General features: G+C 35.4%; 1 pseudogene; it reads left to right on the forward strand.

The window, feature by feature from the left end:
* Window positions 1-6,450: 6,450 nt before the first annotated feature.
* On the forward strand, window positions 6,451-8,091 carry LOC106385177 (annotated as a pseudogene).
* The last annotated feature ends 629 nt before the right edge of the window (window positions 8,092-8,720 follow it).

An 8,720-nucleotide genomic window follows, 5' to 3' on the forward strand; every position in this document is an offset into this window, starting at 1 on the left:
ACGAAGTTTGTTCTTGTATCATTATGCAAATAAGTTTGGCTTATGAAATATAATTTCTTTGAAATTTCCAGCTCATATTTGCTTAAGGCACCATTTCTGGGAGGATTTTAGCTGTTGATTTTGCCATGACCTGTTTTGATCACAACAAATCTGCATAGGAGTACGATTAATCAAATAAGCAGCTATCAGTATTGCTTCTCCCAAAAATTTGACTGGAAATTATGCTTGAAATAAGAGTTTGAGAGACATTATGTATATTTCTGTGTTTTCTTCCCACCCTTTCATTCTGATGCGGTTTGTTTATGTAAGAGCACCTCCAACGGGGGTTCTTTCCCTTGGAGTTCTTAATATATGTGTTATGTATATATATATATATGTATGTATATATTATATATGTATAAGTAATTGTGGGGTCCACAATTTTTGTGGAACCCCATAGGCAAGGGTTCTTAAAACATGGTTTTAAGAATCCCTAAGAACCCTTATTTATGGATTTCCACAATAATTGTGGACCCCACAATTATTTACACATATATAATATATACATAATACATATATTAAGAACTCCAATGGGAAGAACCCCCATTGGAGATGGTCTAAAAAGTCTGGTGAACTATTATGTGCTCTTTGAAGAAGAATGTAAGTACCATGAACTATTATGTGCTCTTTGAAGAAGAATGTAAGTACCATGAACTAAGCCATGTTGTCGCTACAAACTGTCTTGGCTACCTTGTTAAACTGCTTGTCATTGTAGACAATGAAGTTTTTCAGAACAATTTTAACTTCAGATTTTTTGAGTCGGAGAAACATATGGCTCGTGAGAAATCATCCACGATTGTTAGAAAATAAAAATCCCCACATGAAGAAGAAATTTTATATGGTTCACATACATCCACATGAATTAAAGAAAAACAATCATTTGTTTTATCCAAGGGAGAATTAAAAACTTCACGATTTTTCTTAACTCTAAAACAAATGTTGCATGGACTAGAGCAAGCTGATTTAGAAACATAAGAAAGAAAAGAAATATCCGAAAGTACTCAAAAAGATGGATATTCCAAAAGTCAATGCCACAAGGTCTGATCCAAACTACCAACAGTCCGATGATTCCTTGCTGATATTATATCCGTGAAGTAATACACATATTAATGAAGCAGTCATTCAAAATGCAAATCATATTTGTAAGTCGCTATCCAGTTTGTCTGTTTTAATAATTTTTCAACTGAAACCATTGTGCAATTTATATCTGGCTCCTAAAGAACTTGTTCAAGAGTTATTTTTGTTGGGAGTGGTAACTATCCAATGGATGTAGCAAATGGATTATATCCTTCTGAAAAGCGAGACTGAACATGGCGATATATTCTCAATTTTTTGTAATATCCGGTCACATGGTGAGAAACTCATGTATCAAAAATTACATCGCCAAATAATATTTTACTAGAAAGCTTGTCTGAAGCATTAGTTCCAGCTTTTTCATGAATCATCTGGCTCAGAATAGTCCATTGATAAGAAGAGAATTCAGGGAAAGGTGATGCGTTTGAATACGTTCTTTGAGCAACATTCTCTTAACCTCATCCTCGTCCTCCAAAAGAACCACGGCCGCCCCTGCCTCGAGAACCTATGGGCTACTATCTACCACCAGGTTGATACGCTAAAATTAGTCCAATGAGCTACTTTGTAATTTCAGAGGTGCAGTTCAGTATTTAGGGATTGAATCCACAAAACTCTTAATCACTCAATAGATATCAGTATTTGAATTAAGCTAAACAGTAAGAGATGTTATTTAATAAAAGACATTAACTAAGATGTTGAAAACGATGTGAAAGACGATAGACTCAGGAAATTCGCAAGTAAATCAATTCTTGAACTCAAATCACAGCAATCAAATCAAACAACTTTCACTCGAGAGATTATCTATGTCGAAATCCTAGAATTTCAAATCTCTTTCCAAATTCAATTATTCTAGATAAGCATTAAGAGCAAGTTTGATAAGCTCATTAAATCCCTAAATTAATTTTTTTGTAGATAGGTAATTGATCTAAATTAATTCAGGCAATCAATTACACTTTCATGTCCACCAATTATCGTAAAATCTAGATTTCAGGTTGTCAATAAAAAAAAGTAGCATTAAAAACACTCCAGATGAAGAATAAAAGATAACTCTAACAATTCAATCTAAAAATTCATCTAATTTTTTTGGAACCCTAAATCTAACATATGAATTACTCAGATGTGATCAAGGGAACCCAAATCATATTCTAAATAAATTGCATACATAAATCGAATAAAAAGATAAAAGTGTTTGAAATCATCTCTCTGATGAGTTCTAATCTGTCTCTCCAAAAAATTTTCATAGATAAAAAAATGAAGTGTAGCATAAAAATGGCTTTAGAGTAAATATATGTCTATAACATGTTAGGAAATTTCTTGCAAATACTGGAAACTTTTGGGTCTTTCTTCAATTCATGAAACTTGCAAAAAAACTCGTCGGGATTTGTGTATGATGGATGTCGATCGACACCATGCCAAACTATGGTCATCAACTTGCTCTCTTCATCTGTGACTCTCTCCATGCTCCAAAGTGCTCGAGAATCTCCAATCTTGTCAAAAACATACATGAACCTAAAATGAGTTGATAAAACTCGAAATATACAATTAAGACTCTAAAACATGACTTATATCATTGTCAAAACCCCATAAAACCATGATATATCAACTCCTTTAAACTTAACTTTTGTTTGCCCTCAAGCAAAACAGAGGACTATACCTATGAAAAAGGTTTGAAAACGTAGGAACTCACATATCCTTTAGAACACCACTTTCACCACTACTTGTTGCAAGCGACATTAATTAGTACTAAACTTAGAAAGTACTTCCATGTATTTAATCTCTGCTTAGCAACCAAACCATTTTCATCCCACAGTTCATACGAGATATTCAAACTCACCACCACTGACCTCATTTAAAAGCTAAATTGCCACAATACACATGGACTCTTACCCATTCAAGTTTCTGACCCCATAGACAATCTTACTCTGGTTCATTTCCTCTCTCTTTTCTCGCTTCACCCAGTAGATTTTTCCCTATCTTGCAAAGTATCATTTTACTTTTTCTATCGACTGAGTTTATTAGAAAAACTTCCATGAAATACAAGCATAAATGATGGTTGTCATGAAGCACCTGATTCACTTCTTTCTTACCTCTATCTATGTAGAATTATACTTACACAGACTAGTCTTTTCAAACCTGGACGAGGAATCCGATCAAGTGTATACCAAGGCCCAAAAGAAGAGATTCATGTAGATTAATGTTGGAGGTCAGCTTTGGATTCTTAATACACCCTCACAAGCATGGACGTTATTGGCAGAACAATCACGCTTGGCTTTTCCATATTGTACAATCTGCAATCAATAACTCAAATAATGGTGTGATGTAACAGTTAGATGATTATTTCCAAGAAAATCTCAGAGTTTTCAACTAAATCGATTTTGTCTTCAAATGGTCGGATGGTTGCTGGTGTGTCTGGCTGGAAGAGTGATAGCAGCGGCCAGGCGGTGAGCTGTTCGTTAGTCGCTTTTTGCGCCTCTTTCTGTTGAGAGAAGCGTGCCATGATGGTATCCATGAAGTCGGACACGGTCGGTGCTGCTACCACTGGGGTGGGTTCCGGCTCCTCGCCAGAACTCGACTTTCCGTGAGTCATGATCGTTGTTAACGCTACTTCATTCTGCTCCACGGTGGACGCAAACTGTTTGATCTGAGTTTGGTCGGGACTCATACAGTAGGACATAACTCGTCGGTTAGTTAGTTCAAAGGCGTTTTATTAGATCGGAAAAGAGTAAATGGTTAGAGATTGGAAAGAGTGAACATAAAAGAAAGCCGATGCTCGGAGATCTGGATAGGAAAGTACAAGTTGGCAAGAATACAGTGAGTAAAACCCTAGTTTCTAGCCACCAAGTGTGAGTGTAAATGTGCGGGATCCCCTTCGTTGGTCCTCCTCCTCCTTATATAGATAACCTCACTTTACCTTCACCCTAAGTCGTCTTGCCATAATGAGCTTGGTCTTGATCAGGCCGAGCAACTGGGCCAAGCAATCAGGCTTTTGAGCCGAGCTGGCGTGCTTGCTTTGTGTAGTCAAATAAAGCAGTCCTAACTGGGGACCGCTTAGCGGAGCTGATGTCCTTGGCCGGCTTGTCGGACCAAATCCTCTATTTTATAGGTTTTGCGTGGAGGGATGCAATCCATCTCTAACATTTTTGATAATTTTAAACAGAAAGTTGAAAAACAGTAGTTCAAGAAAAGCATTCCTATCGCCTATATAAAGTATGTGAATCCAGACTGATCAAGAACTGAATGACTTGTCAAGAATTTTATATTGTACAAACTAATAAATCTCTCGATGAAGGAGGGTCATATTAAATAGAAAAAAAAAATGAGAACGTGTGAGATATTGTAATAATGAGAACAAATAAAAGGGTTAGGTCAACAATTACGCATGAATTCTTCAGCTATTTACAAACTTGATTTCAGTGATTAGCTTAATTAAGGACGTGGAAGATATACCTATAAGACTTGTTCAGCATACACAAAAAGATTTGTGCAGATGTTCGCCTTAATCTGCTAGAAAAAGATTAGATATATAAAGATTGTTGTAACAAAAAACTACTATCAACGAATATTCAATCCGAGTATCAGCATGACCATACTCGATCAAATATGCTACACTATAGTACAACTTGGAAAAAAATACCACGGATGTGCCATCAGTTGGTTTAAGCGCAAGTGTCGGTGTTCTTGTATTCTTGGGTTCAGTGCACCGTGGGAAGGATGCTTTGCGCCATAATTAGTATTAGCGCTGGCTGAGTCCCAAACCTGGGAAGATTATTTGGCCAAAGGTCCGGACAGCTCCTGGTTATTAAGAAAAAACTTTTGAAAAAACATGGATAAAAAATCAAATAGTGTAAAATGAAAAGTTACATACCAATTATAACTATATCCGACACGACTGCACGTGTGAGGATTAGGCTTTTAGCAATATAGACCCGTTTATACAACCAAAATATGGTTAAACAATAATAAAAGTGGTTGACAAAAGAGTAAGAAAATTGGTTTTATTGGTTGTTATGTTATTGTTACATAGACCACTTCAAGTTTGAATAATGTAATAGTTGTTCGTTCGTGTAAAAAAACAAAAGAATAAGACAATCAACGTATACTGTAGGTAATTTTAGCACTAGATGTTCTCGAAACCCTTTTCATCGATCTTCTTGACATATTAAGAGACTTGAATGCATTTATACCGAGTATGGTGTAGTTTTAAATTAGGATAACATAAAACTGTATCACTAGAAATCTATTACAAATTTTTAAAGAAAATTTGTGAAGACAATTTTAAAATTTTGAAAAGAAAATGTAGAGTGTAACACGTCTTTCATAAAAGTTCAACGTAATAATCATTCGATCTGTAAACTTCACAACATAAAATTCCAAATTAGACACTAGGATCATTAACAAATCTTATAGTGCAAAACAATAGTTCATCATGTGAACTTGTTTTAAATACTATTTAATATATTAAAAGATGCATATAGTTCACGATTTAAATCTAAATGGTTCCAGCTTGTATCAAATTAATTAAACACAGCCCTTTCTCAAAAAAAAAATCAAATAACATACTACGATAAAAATGTGGGACCAAGTACGTATAATGGTGAGACATTTTCTTATAATGGTCATGGACCTCATGCTCTACAACTTTGGTCGGTTTATTATCTGTATAGGTATGCTTATTTTTTGTGTGTTTGCAACTTACATACGTACCATCGGATTTATATCCCGATTACGATACAACAGCAGTGCGAATATTGCGTTTTGTGTTCGGAGTTCGGATCAGTTGATTACGTATAGGTGCAACCTTTTCGATTATATCCTGAAAATATATTAGTAAGAACACATTTATTCAGACGACCACGACGGTTGATTATATTAAATTGCATGAGCTGGATAGATGTTTTTCACTTTATTTTCTTCAAGTTGCCTATTTCACATCAAGACATGGTGCCCACTTTCCTTCCACTATATTATATGTATAGCGATAATATTATCTATGTAAAAATGTGCTGTCGTTTACATTCATCCCAAAAAATAATTTAATGTATATACTGTATGTATATGATCACGTCAACATGATAAATTTAATCTGTAAGACTGTATATATTGAACAACACTTGGACACAAAATGTATAACTATAATATATTCTAACTCTTTCTTTTGTTTTTATTGATAAAATGAAACCGACTCGAATATACACAAACTGACATAGTGTAACGAAAAGTTAAAATCATCTTTACATAAGAAAATTAAATAAGAAGTTCGATTTGAAAATGTCACGGTAACATCACTTAAGACAAATCAGTGCTATATCTAAAAACAATTATCAACTTCTTTTTTTCTTGTAATGTTGACATCTATACTTCTACATCTATTTATACACATTACCATATTACAGAGAGATCTCCAAACACAAGTAATCTTCTTCATCTTTTGATTCCATCATCGACAGTATGGCTAAATCCTTGGTGCTCTCGCTAACACTCGCATTCCTTTTCATCGGAATGGTCTCAGCTCGTGACTGGAACATCCTAAACCAGTTCAAAGGACTCAAGCCTACCAAAACCACCACCAGCCAAAAGGGGGTCGCCACATTGAAAGATCCAAACCTAACCGGATACTGCGAGAGCTGGAGAATCAACGTGGAGCTTCACAACATCAGAGACTTCACGGTGGTGCCACAGGAGTGCGTGTGGTTCGTCCAAAAGTACATGACATCATCTTAGTACGAGGATGACGTGGAGAGAGCCGTTGATGAAGCTATCCTCTACCTCGGAAAAACTTGTTGCGAGAAGAAGAAATGTGATGGCATGGATGCTTGGATCTTTGACATTGATGACACTCTTCTCTCCACCATTCCTTACCACAAGAGCAACGGCTGCTTCGGGTAAGAAATTGAGTTAACCATGTTGATTATGTTTGGTTCGAATTGTCACAATTTTAGTTTTTTTTGGTGGAGATAATGATTTTTATTTTTAATAATTTTACATTTATATAATATTAGTTAAATATCAGTAATTTATATTTAACCCATTTATATATATAGTTATTTATTTATTTTCTCAGCTCGGTTACATTAATTTTGTCTTAAATTTGGTTGGTTTCCAGTGAAAAGTAATATGAGTTAGTTACAATATATTAGCTTCATATAAATAATTACATTTTGGGATTATAATTTTACATTGATTTGAATCAGTGGTGAGCAACTAAACACGACCAAGTTTGAGGAATGGCAAAGTTGGGGAAAGGCACCAGCGGTTCCAAACATGGTGAAGCTGTTCCATGAAATCAGAGAGAGAGGTTTCAAGATCTTTTTGGTTTCTTCTCGAAAAGAGTACCTCAGGTCCGCCACCGTCGAGAACCTTATTGAAGCCGGTTACCACGGCTGGTCTAACCTCCTCCTCAGGTATATATTGTTCCTCTGTTCCTTCGAGTCTCAAGTCTCAACAGTTGTCTTAGAACAACACTAGTACAAACCACTAGCTAGATTATATGTCCTAATCCATATAAATATATGAGCAACCAACATTTTGAGCTCTCAAAGTATTATAGTTTGATCTGGATATAATAAAATTGTCAAACCTAAAAATTGCAGGGGAGAAGAGGAAGAGAAGAAGAGTGTGACCCAATACAAGGCAGATGTAAGGACATGGCTTACAAGTCTTGGATACAAAGTTTGGGGAGTTATGGGTGCACAATGGAACAGCTTCGCAGGCTGTCCAGTTCCCAAGAGAACCTTCAAGCTCCCTAACTCCATCTACTATATCGCTTGATCAAATCATATATTACTGATCTAACCAAAGAAAATAAGATCAGAGTTTCAGATCTGATTCTTGAGTCGTTTGATGGTATCCTCTTTTTGTTTTCCCATTTCTGGTTATTATAACCAACTCTTTTTTTTTGTGCACCTGGTTTATGTAACCAACTCAAATGCTTATGATGAGTGATATATGAACCATGATCATCTTTGTTTCTGTTGAATTCACTGTTTTTTTTTTGTATTACCATTTTGGGCCTTTGTGAAATTGACTTTGGGCTTTTGTTGAATAAATCCTCCCTCTCTCTATCTGATGAGATTCAAGAATGATTCGGTGAATTTCAGATACCAAGTATTCAGCAAGACAAAAAAAGTAGTCAGCAAGACTTGAGCTAGAAACATAATAACTTGAAAGGTAAGCTAAGTTATACAAACTCTAAAGAATTAAGAGGAAGAAGAAGTTGGAAGCTCTCAAACAAAAAAAAAATATAAAATAAAATCTAACTAAACTGAAGTGTCTCCTTCCACCAAATATTTTTGCTGTCTCTTGAAGCTTTCTTATGACACAAACCTCACCTTACAGTTTGGTACAACCTTCGTTTCCTCCACAGCAATTTCTAAAAATTTCCCCTTATCTTACTGGCAAATATCAAAACACATAGTCTCATACATTCCTCTATCTCTCCTGCTCTGCTTTCGAGCTTAGCTTGCGTCACCATGGAACCAAACACCATGACCAGCTTCGACGATAGGGTAATAAGAGTAACAAATATGGACACTTGTTTCCTGCGTTTTATTTTTCATATGGGTTTGCGTAGAAACCTCAAAATAATTACTTTTTTGCTGATGCAGCAT

Source organism: Brassica napus, chromosome C2, assembly GCF_020379485.1.
Source record: "Brassica napus cultivar Da-Ae chromosome C2, Da-Ae, whole genome shotgun sequence".
NCBI lineage: Eukaryota > Viridiplantae > Streptophyta > Magnoliopsida > Brassicales > Brassicaceae > Brassica > Brassica napus.